The 14,449-nt window shown below is 40.6% G+C and overlaps 1 protein-coding gene across 3 annotated transcripts in view; it reads right to left on the bottom strand.

Annotated features, from left to right (window-relative positions):
* The window catches only part of PIP5K1B (phosphatidylinositol-4-phosphate 5-kinase type 1 beta), a 354,670-nt gene that overhangs the window by 164,534 nt on the left and 175,687 nt on the right, over positions 1–14,449 (bottom strand). The gene's annotated exons all lie outside the window — the stretch shown is intronic.

The following is a 14,449-nucleotide window of genomic DNA, read 5'->3' as shown; positions in this document are numbered from 1 at the left end:
GCTAGTGTGTGGCAGAACCAGGAATGACCCCCTGGCCCAGTAGGTCTCTGTCCACATGTGACTGCATAATGCCTTCCCTGCCTAGATTTTCCCTGTGGGAGATAAATCTGATGGAAGAGAAGTACTTGAACAATGAGATAATGATGAGAGTAACAATAAGACTAAACATCTTAGTAAACCTGCTATTAGGGGAACAATAACCCTGACAACACGAAGCTTTTAATGATCTCACATTGGTTACAGGAAATGGCTTTCTATATAACACACTGTCTAAGAAATGAGATTACTTCATATGCCATCTGATACCAATGGCTTTAGAAGGAAGTATTAAAACCTTTCATGTCCATGGCAGTTTTCCCTCTGAGGGGTTTTGATGAACTAATTGTGGGATTTTAGGCAATATATATGTTACCAGAGGGATTATTTTCAAAAGCACAAATCTAATGTTGCTTGAAATCCTCCAAAGGATCCTAAGAATTTTCAGCCCTCCCTCCCTCCTTTCTTCTGTCCCTCCCTCTGTCCCTCCCTCTTTCCTTCCCTCCCTCCCTCCCTCCCTCCCTCCCTCCCTCCCTCCCTCCCTCCCTCCCTCCCTCCCTCCTTCCTTCCTTCCTTCCTTCCTTCCTTCCTTCCTTCCTTCCTTCCTTCCTTCCTTCCTTCCTTCCTTCCTTCCTTCTCTTTTGAGCAAACCAAACTTAAAGATCCATGAACCACAAATAGCTGCATCTGAAATTTCTTCCTTATGTTAACTTCTCCAGGCAGAAGGTCCAACATTTTCTCCATTTCCATTCTATTCTATTTTTCCAAATCTATAGAATCTACTTCTAAATTAGAGATGTTCCTAAACAATTGTGCCTTGCACTGGTCCATAAGAAGGGGGTTATTCTTGTTCTGGCAGTAATCCCTAATCCTCACCCTCATTTCACCAGTTCAAGTCTAGCTCCAGGCTCTCACTCCTGTTCCTGGATTTTGCTCAAGAAAGAAGGCAAAGAATTCTTATTTTCCTATTGAAGGAAATAAGAAAAAAACAAGTGGATGGGAGCTAGAGAGATAGTAGTGAAGGTAAAGCACTCATCTTGCACATGGCTGACCTGGGTTCAATCCTTGACACCTCATATTGTCCCCTGAGCCTGCCAGGAGAAATCCCTGAGAGCAAAACCAGGAGTAATCCTTGTATACTTGTGGGTGTGGCCCAAAAACCAGAAAAAGAAAAGAAAACAAGAAAAGAAAGTGGGGCAGACAATGGTTTGCAGAACTACGGCAACCATGGGCAGGGTTTGTGGGTAGAGAATCCTGGCAGCCTGATGCCACTTGATGGAAGTGTGACCATCTCCCCCACTCAGGCTGTCCAGTTTCTCCTGTTCCTCCTGGTAGCTGTTTTTCTATTATTGCCCATCACCAACTAGGTGCCTTAACCAGCACAAACAAATTATCTTTTAATTCTGGAGTTTAGAAGCCCTAAATCAAGGTTCTATTCCTTCTGTAGCCTCTGAAATAGAGGCAGGGACCATCCACAAAATCCTGTGATCTGGCCCTGGTACATGATATATAAGCTGGTACTGGCATATAAACTTATTGTTGGCCAATCTACCAATTGATGTTATAAATATCTAAATGATGTTAAAAATATCCAAATGGCTCTTGGCAGAAGAAGGCTCCCAGTCCTTGTTCTGAGGGCATCTCTTGTACTGCTTTTCCAATCATTCTTCAACTTGAGCCTCTTCCTATACTTTCAAAACAAGCAATATCTTCAAATAGTCCCCTCCTCTCCACTACCCAACTCTTCCCTCTCCTCCCCACCCCTCCCCTCCCCTCCCCTCCCCTTCCCTCCACTCCCCTCCTCTCCTCTCCTCTCCTCTCTTCCTTTCCCTTCCCTCCTTCTTTGACTCTGATACTCCTGCACCCTTTTCCTCAATGCTTGCTGAGATAATCCAGGATAATCTCCCTATCTTTAATTTCATCACATGACAAGGTTCTTTTCTATGTATGGCAATATATTCGTGTGTTCTAGGAATTAGGACTGTATTATTTTTTTTTGTGGGGAGATGTCATTAACATCCAGTCCAGCATCTTTTCTAGTGATTTCTCAAGCAATGAGAAAAGCTCTCAGCAGAGCTCAAATCAGCTGCTATTTATTTACTTAACAAATATTTGAGGATTTTCTGGGAAGCATAAACCAAAAGGGGCAAAGAAACTCTCAGAGTTTTCAGTCTAGTGATGGAAAGACACCAAAGATACATAAATGTGATGATCAATGCAGTCATGAATATAGACAAGAGGGTCATACGAACTGTACAAAAAATACAAAATGCTACATCAAGATAAAAATAGGATACAAGGATATGGAAAAATATCCTCTGCTCATGGATTGGGAGACTTAACATTGTCAAAATGGCAATACTCCTAAAGCATTACACAGATTCAATGCAGTCCCAATAAGGATATCTATGACAGTTTTCAAAGAAACTGATCAAACACCCCTAAAATTCATATGGAATAATAAGCCCCCATGAATAGCTAAAGCAATTATTGGGGGAAAAAGATGAGAGGCATCACCTTCCCCAACTTCAAACTACACTACAAAGTGATAATTAAAACAGCATGGAATTGGAATAAAGACAGACCCACAGATCAATGGAATAGGGATGAGTATCCTCACACAAAACTCAAATATATAATCATTTAATCTTTGATAAGAGAGCAAGAAATATGAAGTGGAGCAAGGAAAGCCTCTTTAACAAGTGGTGCAGGTAAAATTGGACAGCTACATGCAAAAATATGGGCCCAGACCTCTATCAAATACCATGCACAAAAGTAAGATCAAAATGAATTAAAGACCGCAACATCAGACCAAAATCCACAAAGTGCATTGAAGAAAAGGTCAGCAAAACACTCAACGATATTGAAGCTAAAGGTATCTTCAAAGATGAAACGCTACTGACCAAGCAAAGGGAAACAAAGAAATGGGATTATCTAAAAAAGAACCAATGAGAAAGATACAAAGACAGCCTATGGAATGGGAAAGGATATTCTCCCAATACCCTTCTGATAAGGGGTTAATATCAAAGATATACAAGACACTGGTTCAACTCTACAAAAAAAAAAGAACCATCAAATTCCATCAGAAAATGGGGTGATAAAATGAACAGAAACTTTATAAAAGAAGAAATCCTAATGGCCAAAAAAAAAAACACATGAAAAAATGCTCTTCATCACTAATCATCAGGGAGATGCAGATCGAAACAACAATGAGATACCATCTCGCACCAGAGACTGGCACACATCCAAAAGGGCAAGAAAAACCAGTGCGAACACTGGGAGAAAGGAACTCTCCTTCACTGTTGGTGGAATGCTGACTGGTCCAGCCTTTTTGGAAAACAATATGGATGTTTCTCAAATAACTAGAAATTGAGCTCCCATTTGACCCAGCAATACCACTTCTCGGAATATCCCCCAGGGGCCCAAAAACACAGAGCAGAGACATCATCTGCACTCCTATATTCATTGAAGCACTATTCACCATAGCCAGAATCTGGGAACAACCTGAGTGTTGAAGAGTAGACAAATGAATGAAGAAACTATGGTACATCTACACAATGGAATACTATGCAGCTGTCAGGAAAAATAAAGTCATGAAATTTGCCTAGTAATGGATGGACATGGAGAGTATCATGCTGAGTGAAATGAGTCAGAAGGAAAGGGACAGATGTAGAATGACTGCAATCATTTGTGGTATGAAAAAATATACATATTATAGTAGAAGAATAATATCCATGGCCAGGGTAAACAGAGGTTAGGAGGACTGGTCAATTGTTGGAACTAACCAAAACTGTGTGTGGGGCTCAGGGTAGGAGAGACCATTATGACAATAATAGCTGGAAATGATCACGCTGGAAAGGATCTGAGGATTAAAAGTAGATAAGGGATATTCCTGATAAACTTTCAGTATCAATATTGCAAACCACATGCCCAAAAGAAGAGAGAGAGGAGAGAGAGAAAGAGAGACAGAAGAAAAGTGCCTGCCAGAGGTGGGCTGGGGGGTGGGATGGGTAGGGGTGGTGGAAGGGAACTTGGTGACACTGGTGCTAGAAAATGTACACTGGTAGAGGGATGGGTGTTGGAATATTGTGTGACTGAAATCTAATCATGAACAACTTTGTAAGGGTCTAATAAAATTTTTTTACAGAAATCCTAAACTGAAAAAAAAGGTCATATGACTGCGGCCAACAGATTGGAAATATTTAGAATAGTAGAGTTAGTAGAGTGGATACAAAAGGTCCGGGCAGTGGATCATATCAATAAAGGACAGCTGTCAGCTCTGCAACTACTAGGCCTTCTTCTACTATTGGGGATACAGAGGTGCACTGGCCTTGCCTTAAAGGAACTGACAGTCATATTAAGAGGTGAGAATTTATTTCCTGGAGAAGCAGCAGTCAGTGACTTGTATGGAAACTGTTGGGGTGAATTACAGAACTGGAGGCTGGAAAGACAGCCTGGAACAAAATCTGGGCCACAAAGGCCATGCGAGGATTCTGGCGTGCTAGAGTAAGTCCATGCTATTCTCATTTGCAGGGAATCATCCCAGTGGCTGTGCAACAGATAGGAGAGATTACAAGAGGGAAAGAAACTAGGAAGCAGTTGCAGTGGTTCATGAAGAGATGTGAACGGTTTAGAGAAGGTGCTGGAGGAGAGATAGGAGTTGAATACCATGTGTATGTTGGGAAGACAAAGGGGATTCACTACAAGCTATAAATGTGGGAGAGAGAAGTATTGGCTGCTTCCTAGCACTTTCCTTCAGCAACTGAGAAGACCTAGGTTGCTTTACTGAGTTGGGGAAATGGAAAAAGGAGCACATTTGGTAGACGTGATAACATATGCCGTACCAAAGGAGACATTTAACCAGAGATTTGAAGAAACAAATCAAGAGCACAGAACTGAGGTTTCAGCTAAAAATTCAAGCATTTTCAACGTATAATTAGTATTGAAAACCAAGGAACTGGATGAGTAACCTAAAGATAAAGGGAAGCAATCCAGATGGGATTTGCGTAGGGTCAAAATTCAGGAAGCAGAGAAAGGAGAACCTCTGGAGGAGATTTAGGAGCGACTACAGAAAATGGGAAGAGAATCAGAAAAACATGGCTTTTCAGAAAGAGAGAAAGAGAGAGAGAGAGAAAGAGACAGAGAGACAGACAGACAGACAGATAGATAGATAGATAGATAGATAGATAGATAGATAGATAGATAGATAGAGAGAGAGAGAGAGAGAAGTATCACCTGCTATAGAGGTGAGGTGGAAGGAAAACTGGGGACATTGGTGGTGGGAAATGTACACTGGTGAAGGGAGGGGTGTTGAAACATTCTATGATTGAAATCCAATCATGAACAACTTTGTAACTGTGTATCTCATTGTGATTCAATTAAAACATAAATTATACAAAAAGAAAAACAAGGCTTTAGAAAAAATTTTTCATCAAAGGAGTAACAAAATTTTATTTATTTATTGTCTGCCCTCACTGCCCTGACAATAATTTTAACATAAAGCTCTTTCACTGGCAACATAAGTCTTACAACTTGGTGGAATAGCAAAAGCTATGGGCTAAATTCTCTGTTCTCTTTTACATGCAAATAAGTCTGCATCAAAGATATTTGATAGAATTATTTGATAAACTCCAAGTAAATTATTGTAGGATTATGGCCTTGCAAAGACCATATTATAGGAGGTGGAGATTAGACTCAAGCGGTAGAATACGTGTTTTGTAGTTGTGTTGCCTTGTTTATCCCTGGCATCGCATGGTCCCCCTCCAGCTGCTGTGGCCCTAGTGACACTTGAACTCTGCTCACTTGGTCCCCAAAGTAATCAGAAAGAAGAAGTGAGGTCTAGAGAGATAGCTCAGGGGTTAAAGTGCATACCTTTCATGCCGCTAACCCTGATTTGATTCTCAGCACTGTATGGTCCTTTTAGCACTACTGGGTAAAGCTCTAGAAGCCTCAAATTTGGAGCCTTCTGCCCCTTCAGGAAGAAATGTATAAATGTATGAAATAAAGGAAACTTTTTTTTTTTTTACTCATTTTGTTTTTGGGCCACACTTGGCTATACTCAGGTCTTACTTCTGAGTCTGAACTTTGGAATCACTCCTGGCAGGGCTCAGAAAACCACATAGGGTGCTGGGGATCAAAGCCAGGTTAGCCATGTGCAAGGGAAGCTCTTACTCACTGTATACTGCTTTGACCAGGAACATTTTATTTTAAAGACACGTTTTTACAATGTTCAATAATTAGAAAAATTAAGTATTAAGTTTTAAAAAATCAAATGCAAAGTATATAAAACTTAAAAAGAAAACCTTACAAATGTACACTGTAGGAAAGAAACGGTCAAATGATTTGATCAATCTTTGAGTGATTTTTATTTCAAGCCTGGCACTTTTCATATTTAAAAAAATTTTCTGTTAAGACACAAAAAAGCAAATGTCCTCTGCTGAAGGTCTCTATGTTTATGAGAACACTTTAAGTTATGGCAGAGGCATGTTTGGGATTTGCCCCTTTTTTAATCTCGTTTCCCTTATGCTCTTTTTTAAAAAAAATTGTATTTGTTTGTTTGTTTTTAGCTTTTTGGGTCACATCCGGCGATGCTCAGGGGTTATTCCTGGCTCTGCACTCAGGAATTACTCCTGGCGGTGCTCAGGGGACCATATGGGATGCTGGGAATCGAACCCGGGTCAGCTGAGTGCAAGGCAAATGCCCTACCCGTTGTGCTATCGCTTAAGCTCCCCCTTTATGCTCTTAGGATCTGCAATCATAATCAACTTTGATTTTGTTTTCCACTGTCCCTTTAAATTTGTTCTGGAGTTAAGTCTCTGCCTGTCTCTGGAGGAACCCCAGAGTAAAAAGCCCTGTGCTTACTCCTAGTGGCAGGTTAGTACAAATGGCCACATTTGGACTTTCAGGAGGTTAAGTCTATCTAATTAAGTTAAAGTTTTAAATTTACCTGCAGTGGTCTTTCCCTCCCTTCTCCAGCTCGTCCTGCACGAGCATAAGAGGGGAGGGTTAGGGCTTTTCACTCTTTTCTAACAGTGACCAAGGGAACAAGAAAGGTCTCTCACTTCAATAGTTCAGTTGTGAAATGCCCCAGATGTTCAAAAGACATGTCTGCCCAGTGTCTAAATCTTCCTCCTGTGGGAAGCTTTTAGGGACCTGCCATTTTACCCCCAGAGCCATTGTACTGTCATCTTTACCGGGAGAACGTGCCTCCTCTGGCTGGTAGCTTCAGTTCCTCCTTTGTGCAAGCTCTGAGCTATCCCGCATCAACTTTACCTGCAGTTCAGTGCCCTCACTGTTCACCTCACATTCACCGTGCAATACTAGTTGACAAGCAGTACCTACCTTCTCCCAAACCCCTCTCTTAGCTTAGCTCCCCTCCAGGCAGCTGACACGCAGTTTTCTCATTGCTCCATTTCCCTTAAGATATTACAGTCTAACTGTATACCCCAGAGTCTCGGGAACATGCAACATTTCACTGAAGCCCCTTTTCTAGGCTTGATACAGACCTTCTCCTGTCTCTGGTTCTCCGCCAAGCCACTTCTACTATGGCTTGTGGGAGTTCACAGCACTCTCAGAAAGTCCTCTTTGCTGGTCTCCACGTTTCACAGTGAGTCAGTCAAGTTCCTTCCTAGACCTGAACAATCGCTTCACTGGCCTCAGAAGACCTTCTCCCAGTGGCTGCCAGCTGATCCACAAACATGATTGAAATCCTTCTGCCCTTTCAGGCTGCACTATCCTCGACTGATTCATGGGTTCCTGTTAGTAATGCGGGGGTCTGGTCAGCTGTGCCAACTAGCTGCTCACTATGTTCCATTCTAACTGCCTCATGACTGCCAGATGCATTATTAAAGCTTTTCAAAAACAAAACCAACCAACCATCTCTTAGCATGTAAAAGTTTTTGTTTCACTATCTGTAGAAATGATTTGAAATTCTTTGCTTAGCCTTCAGGACTTTCAGCAATCTAATTTCAGTTCATGTTAAGTGCAACCATGAAAAGAAAAGAAAAGAAAAGAAAAGAAAAGAAAAGAAAAGAAAAGAAAAGAAAAAGAACACCCCCAAATCCCTCCAAACAGTCTAAATTTGATGTCATAATTTGACACCAGTCTGTCTTAATCAGGAACCGTCCACACTGGACAGTCATAATTGGACCACCTGCTTTCCTCTGCTGGTGGTGTCCTGAATCCTGTGGCTTTGACAATCATCCCTAGAAGATAGCCAGGGGCTGTTAAGACCCTGGGGACAATCATCCCTTAGGGTCTCAAAGTCCTCCAGATCTAGTTGAGTTGGCTCACCAGAAAACTGGGAATGGTGAGGAAACATGTACTTCTTGCTTCTTTTGCCTGCTGTCATGGTGCGAGACATGCAGGAGGTTCTACCTCCTCCACTCTTTCCCCCATCCCACTCTGCGTCTCCACACATTAAAGGGCTTCCTTGTTCTCGTCTCATGCTGGGTCTGGTCAGTGGGAAACCTTAAGAGAAGACCGAGAAAGGTCTGAAAGTCACACCAGGGTGTCTGCATACTATTTTCTCGTCCTGTGGCTGTGACTGGTGTTGTCCCTAGCTAAAAACTAGGACTCAAATTTTTAGCTCCTTTTTTATGGGTCTCTCCAGATAATTCCTGTTTAGATTGAGAAACCATACTGTTCTCTTACTTATCTGGCCTAGTGGAAATAAGAAGGTAGGTTTTGTACGTAAGATACTGTATTATTCCCCTTGGTTTCCTTATATTCCTCCTAACTTTGCAAGAAGTGTCTTCTTCAGCCTCCCCTTCCTTTTGTCATCCTGAGTGCAGCGCACTGGGGTTTACATACTTCACTACAGAACCAAGGACCAAAGTGGGGCCACACTGGACACTAATTCGAGGCCTCATACATGCAGTGTAAGCACTGTGCTGCCGCGCCACATCCCTGGGCCTCACAGATGCCCTTTAAAGACTCTTCAAGGGCTGGAGCAATAGCACAGCGGGTAGGGCGTTTGCCTTGCACGCAGCCTACCCGGGTTCGATTCCCAGCTTCCCATATGGTCCCCTGAGCCCCACCATTCCTGAGTGCATGAGCCAGGAGTAACCCCTGTGCATCGCTGGGTGTGACTCAAAAACCAAAAAAAAAAAACCTCTTCAAATTGTTGAATTTGATTGGGCATCCACTTACTATCCGTAAGCTCTAGATTATGAACCCAACCATATCCTGTGAAAGATAAATCATGCTTGGAGCTGTTCTCCCGCTGCAGGTCTGCCATGGAAGAGAAATCCCAAGTTCTGGAAGGTTAGTTTGTGTCTTAGACACAAATCCACCATCAGCCAAACAATCCCACTGAAACTTGCCTTGTGATTCCAGGTCTCTGCACACACTGATTCCTCTACCTTCATGTATCCTTATCATCTTCTGTTTCCCTTTGAAACTCTAACCTACTCTTCCAAATTCAGTTTTACCATTAAGCTATTTTCACAGTCTTTGATCGCATAGCAGATACATACAATTACTTCTTTTCCCCAGGATGAGTGTTGTGTTTGTTGTTGTTGTCTTTTAAAGGAGTTTGGGGATATGCGGTTACTTTCATGGCTGGCAATTGCTTTTTGGATACAATTTTTGCAGCCACTTACATTTTCAAAAATAAGAATATTGGTGTATCATTATAATGATGTCCTCCTCTGGGCCCACGCAAACCTTCCATGTTGTGAAACAGCCTTCTAACAAGGTCATTTTGACACATAAGGCACTAAACAACTTGTGAAGAACCCCAAAATAGAGCCATTGTATATCTGATTTTCCCTTATTCCTAAGCAGCCTTTTAAATAAGGTCCCAGTGTGGCTCTCTGCTTGACAGAGGATTTGATTCTCTCTAAATGTTCCAGAAAAAGCAGAACAAAGAAAAGGTGCTTTATGGTTTCTTTTAAATTAGCCACCTTATTTATATGATTGGCAGCGAGGCACACTCTGTCACCAGATTGGAAAAGCATATTAAGCAAACATTTCTCATTAGCAGAAAAATACTGTACTCTTAAAGTATTCCACAGTGGTAAATTATGCATACTTAATTGCTCTTAAAAGAGATATGCCATCAACTGGAGATGAAATTTCTGATTTAGGATAGAACAGAATTATGAATGCTGCTATATTAGTCTCTTAGAAATATTGCAGTGTAGACTAAAGACATTCATCATGAATTTGGCACAGTATAATATGCTTAATACTTTTCTTACACTCTAGGGAAGAAAGGTTTGTGCATATTCAAATGAACATAGTAATTATTTGCTACACGCAGAAATTTAGATTCAGTATATAAGAAAGGATGATTATCCAACCTCTTGGATCAACAAGAATAACATTTCTCATATTTTTCATATATTACATTTCCTGGTATGCAAGGTGTCAATTTTATTCTATTTTGGGCAAGCAACTTACCCACTGTACTAGTTCTCTGGCCCCTGGAATTGTCAATTTTTTTTTGGTGGGGGTTTCTATATCCAACTTGGGCTTATTCCTGGCACTGAGCTCAGGAACCACTCCTGTTGGTGCAAAGGAGACCATGTGGGGTACAGAGAATCAAATCCAGGTCAGCTTCATGTAAGGAAAAAGCCTTACTGCTGTACTATCTCTGTCACCTAGAGTTGTCAATTTTAAAGGAAAACTATGACACTGGTGCTTAGCACTGTTTTGTTCTGCATTTTTTTGGGGGGTATATAACAATGATCATAGCAGATTTTGTGATTTTGTTAGCTGTTCCAGTATCTATTCACCCTTCTTAGCAGTTACTCTCAATGTATTGATTTTGTCCCAAAGGGAGATTGACAGCATCTGGAAAGAATTTTTTGGTTGTCACATCTGGGGAGCTCTACTGAGTGACATCTATTGGGTGGAGGCCAGAGATACCAAATATCCTACAATCCTTGTAATAGTTACTCAACCTTACTTATTAGTCATGCTATAATTGTGAAGACTGAAGACAGGCAGTGTAGACTGAAGACATTCTGTTTGAGAGTAACAGAAATTTTAATTAGATATTCTGCTCGATTCCCTCACAAGACAAATTTCTAACCACTGAGAAATGAGAGAAAATGAAGTGTTTGGCTCTCAGCTAGCATCCACAACAGGAGGGGGTGGTGAGAGACAAGCAATAGCTCACCCTCACCACGTCCTAATCAGATTTGGTAGCTGTGTATTGAAGCAGATAGAAAAACCAAGATAGAAACCTGGTCCCTGATGATTTTGCAGAGGAAATAAATTGCTTCTGCCCTGTTAGGTGAGGGAAAAAGCAAGCTTTGTTTAGGCGATGATTATTCTGGCCCTTACTTCACATATAAATGAACCTACATTCTAAGTACTCATATTGGATAACCAAGTGCTTTTTACTGGAAATGTGATGCAGACGCAAAAATATCTTAACCTAAAAGAGAGATATCTATGACAATAGTGTTGATTAAAAAATTTTAAATACAGTCTAATCTCATTGAGAAATCAAAAAACTATTAATAGATAAATGCAAATTCACTTTTCTCAGTCTTGCATACTAGTATGGCATACTAGTGTCTACTCTGTGGTGTGTATTCTTTTAGGATTTTTCCTCTACGAATAAATACATATATATTTAAAAATTAACATGGGATCTACTATTTGTACTCATATTATTTCCATAAACTATCTTTCCATGTCCACATTTAGATTCTCATTATTTTAAATTATTATATTGATTTTTTCTTTTCTTTTTTTTCTAATTTTTAGTTTTGGGGTCACATCTAGTACTGCTCAGGGCTTACCTTGGCTTTGAGTTCAAGGATAACTTCTGACAGGCTCAGGGGACCACAAGCAGTGCCAGGGATTGAACCTGGGTCAGTCACACTCAAGGTGTCTTCCCCAGTGTACTACATCTCCAGCCCCATATTGGTTTTTCATGGTTTTTGCATAATGTTTTATAAGGTTTATATATTTTGGTATATAATGTTTTAACTACTTTTCCATTGATAGACAAAAACCTTTTGGTTTTCTCTATCTATAATGAATGTCTGTAATGAAGTCTTTATTTATATATCTGTATGAAGTTCTTTCCTGTGGCGTTTTTAATATATTTGTTTTGGGGTCATGCCTGGTAATGCTCATGCTTACATATCTGGCTCTGTGCTCAGGTATCACTTCTGGAGGTTCTTAGGGGACCATATATGGTATCAAGGATCAAACCCAGATTGGCCATGTGTAAGACAAATATTTGTCCCATTATTATCTCTCTGGCCCTTTTTCTTATATATTTTTGTAGATTTATAGAAAAATAATTTCTATGTTGGAGCCACAGAGATAGCAAAGTTCTTGCCTTGCACACAACCAACCTGGGTTCAATCCTGGCATTCCATACCATCTCCACTTTGCACCACCAGGAGTAATTCCTGAGTCAGAACCAGGACTAACCCCTGAGCATCACTGGGTGTGGTCCCCAAACAAAACAAAGCAGAAAAATGTTTTGTAAAGAATGTTCACTTCTATATTTTGGTGGGTACTACCAAAATGCTTCCTCTCCCCTCCCCTCCCCTCCCCTCCCCTCCCCTCCCCTCCCCTCCCTTCCCTTCCCTTCCCTTCTCTTCTCTTCTCTTCTCTTCTTTTTTCTTTTTAATGATCTATTTGCTAACAGGCAAGGGTGACCAAGGGCCATTTGGATATTTATAATAGTCACAGGCCATCCAACACAATATGGAAGCTGGAATTTGGTCAAGGAGAATGAGAAACTCATGTGTGTGCCCTGACATGTACCAGAGCCAAGCCACATGATCCTGTTGGCCTTAACCTGCCAATAGGCTAAACTTTTGCTACCCTTTTAGAACAGAGCAATGTCACCCCCACTGATATTATTAATACTGCTAATTTGTCTGATCATGCTGTTTTAGTTTTTAGTTTCCTGATCACTAATTAGGGAGGCCACCTTCCATGTGTTCACTGTATTATTCACCTTCACATTTTTCATTCTTATGGTTACACACTAATAACCGTGTTCAATTACTTTATACCAATTATAGTTATACTGCATTTAAAAAATAATCCCATTGGAAGCTCTAAAACAGTAAGATTCCAAGCCTGTTCTCCAGCATTCTTATTACTGAAACTGAAAACCCTCACAGGGGAGAAACTACAGCTATTCCTTATCAAATAAAGTTCTTCTTAATCTGTTTTATTCTAATAAAATTTTTCATTTCTCTAAATTGTTTTAGAGTCTTGAAACAACACTTTAAATTAAATATGGGTGTAAAGAGAATTCACACCCATATTTACAACCCAAACATTTATCTGCAATGACAAACATGATGCCTGCTTCACAACTGACTCACTGTGCCAGGTGACTCCTGGAGAGATTAAAAAACAAAAAACAAAAACAAAAACAGCAGTAAGGGGGCGAAAAAATGGGGGCAGAGAGAAAGACATAATGTAGAAGTGCTGAACATTTATGCCAAGAACATAAATTAATTTTGCCAAGAACATGAAAAAAATAAATTTAAAAGTTATTTTCATACCTTCTGGAAACAACTCAAGTGCCCAATGACAGATTAGTTGATAAAGAAATTGTGGCTGGGCTAGTGAGATAGGATAAGTAGGAAGGGCACTAGCTTTACACACAGTTGACCCAGGTCAAACCCTGGCAATGCATATAGTCCCAAAGTCTCATAAGAAGTCAATCCTGAGTATCGCCAGGTATGCCTCCCCGCCAAATGAAACAAAAGCAATTGTGACACACATATATATATATATATATATAATAATACTCAGTTATAAGAAAAGACGAAATCATGCAGTTAGCTACAAATTAGATGGAACTGGAGGTTACATGCTGAATGAAGCAAGTCAAAGGAAGAACAAATATGGAATGATCTCTATCTCTTGGACTATAGCGACAGCACAGCAAGTAGGGCGTTTGCCTTGCGCGCGATTCGATTCCTCCATCCCTTTTGGAGAGCCTGGCAAGCTATCGAGAGTATCCCATCTGCACAGCAGAGCCTGGCAAGCTACCCATGGCATACTCAATATGCCAAAAACAATAAAAACAAGTCTCACAATGGAGGCGTTACTGGTGCCCGCTCAAGCAAATCGATGAACAAAGGTATGACAGTGCTACAGTGTAGTGCTCTCTCTCTTACATGTGATATAAACTAACTGCGGCAAGGGAATAAACAACAGCCAATAATAACAGACTCCAAGAGTTGCCTATAGAACCGAGTTGGTTAAGGGCGTTGAGGAGGAATGAGATGGAACCTAGAATTTTTTTAAAAAGCGCTTGTCTAAAGATGGATAGAATTAGAAGAGTTCATACTAAGTGAAATACATCAGAGGGATAAAGACAAGTACTGGATTACTGCATTCAATGTGGGATACAGAGAAGCAAAGCAAAGGAAGAAACAAAACCAAACAGATGTTGGTACTTTGATGGTGGTGATGG

This window comes from Sorex araneus, chromosome 1 (genome assembly GCF_027595985.1).
Source record: "Sorex araneus isolate mSorAra2 chromosome 1, mSorAra2.pri, whole genome shotgun sequence".
Taxonomy (NCBI): domain Eukaryota; kingdom Metazoa; phylum Chordata; class Mammalia; order Eulipotyphla; family Soricidae; genus Sorex; species Sorex araneus.
The sequence above is the reverse complement of the archived record's forward strand: the minus strand, read 5'-3'. Positions and strand labels throughout refer to the sequence as shown.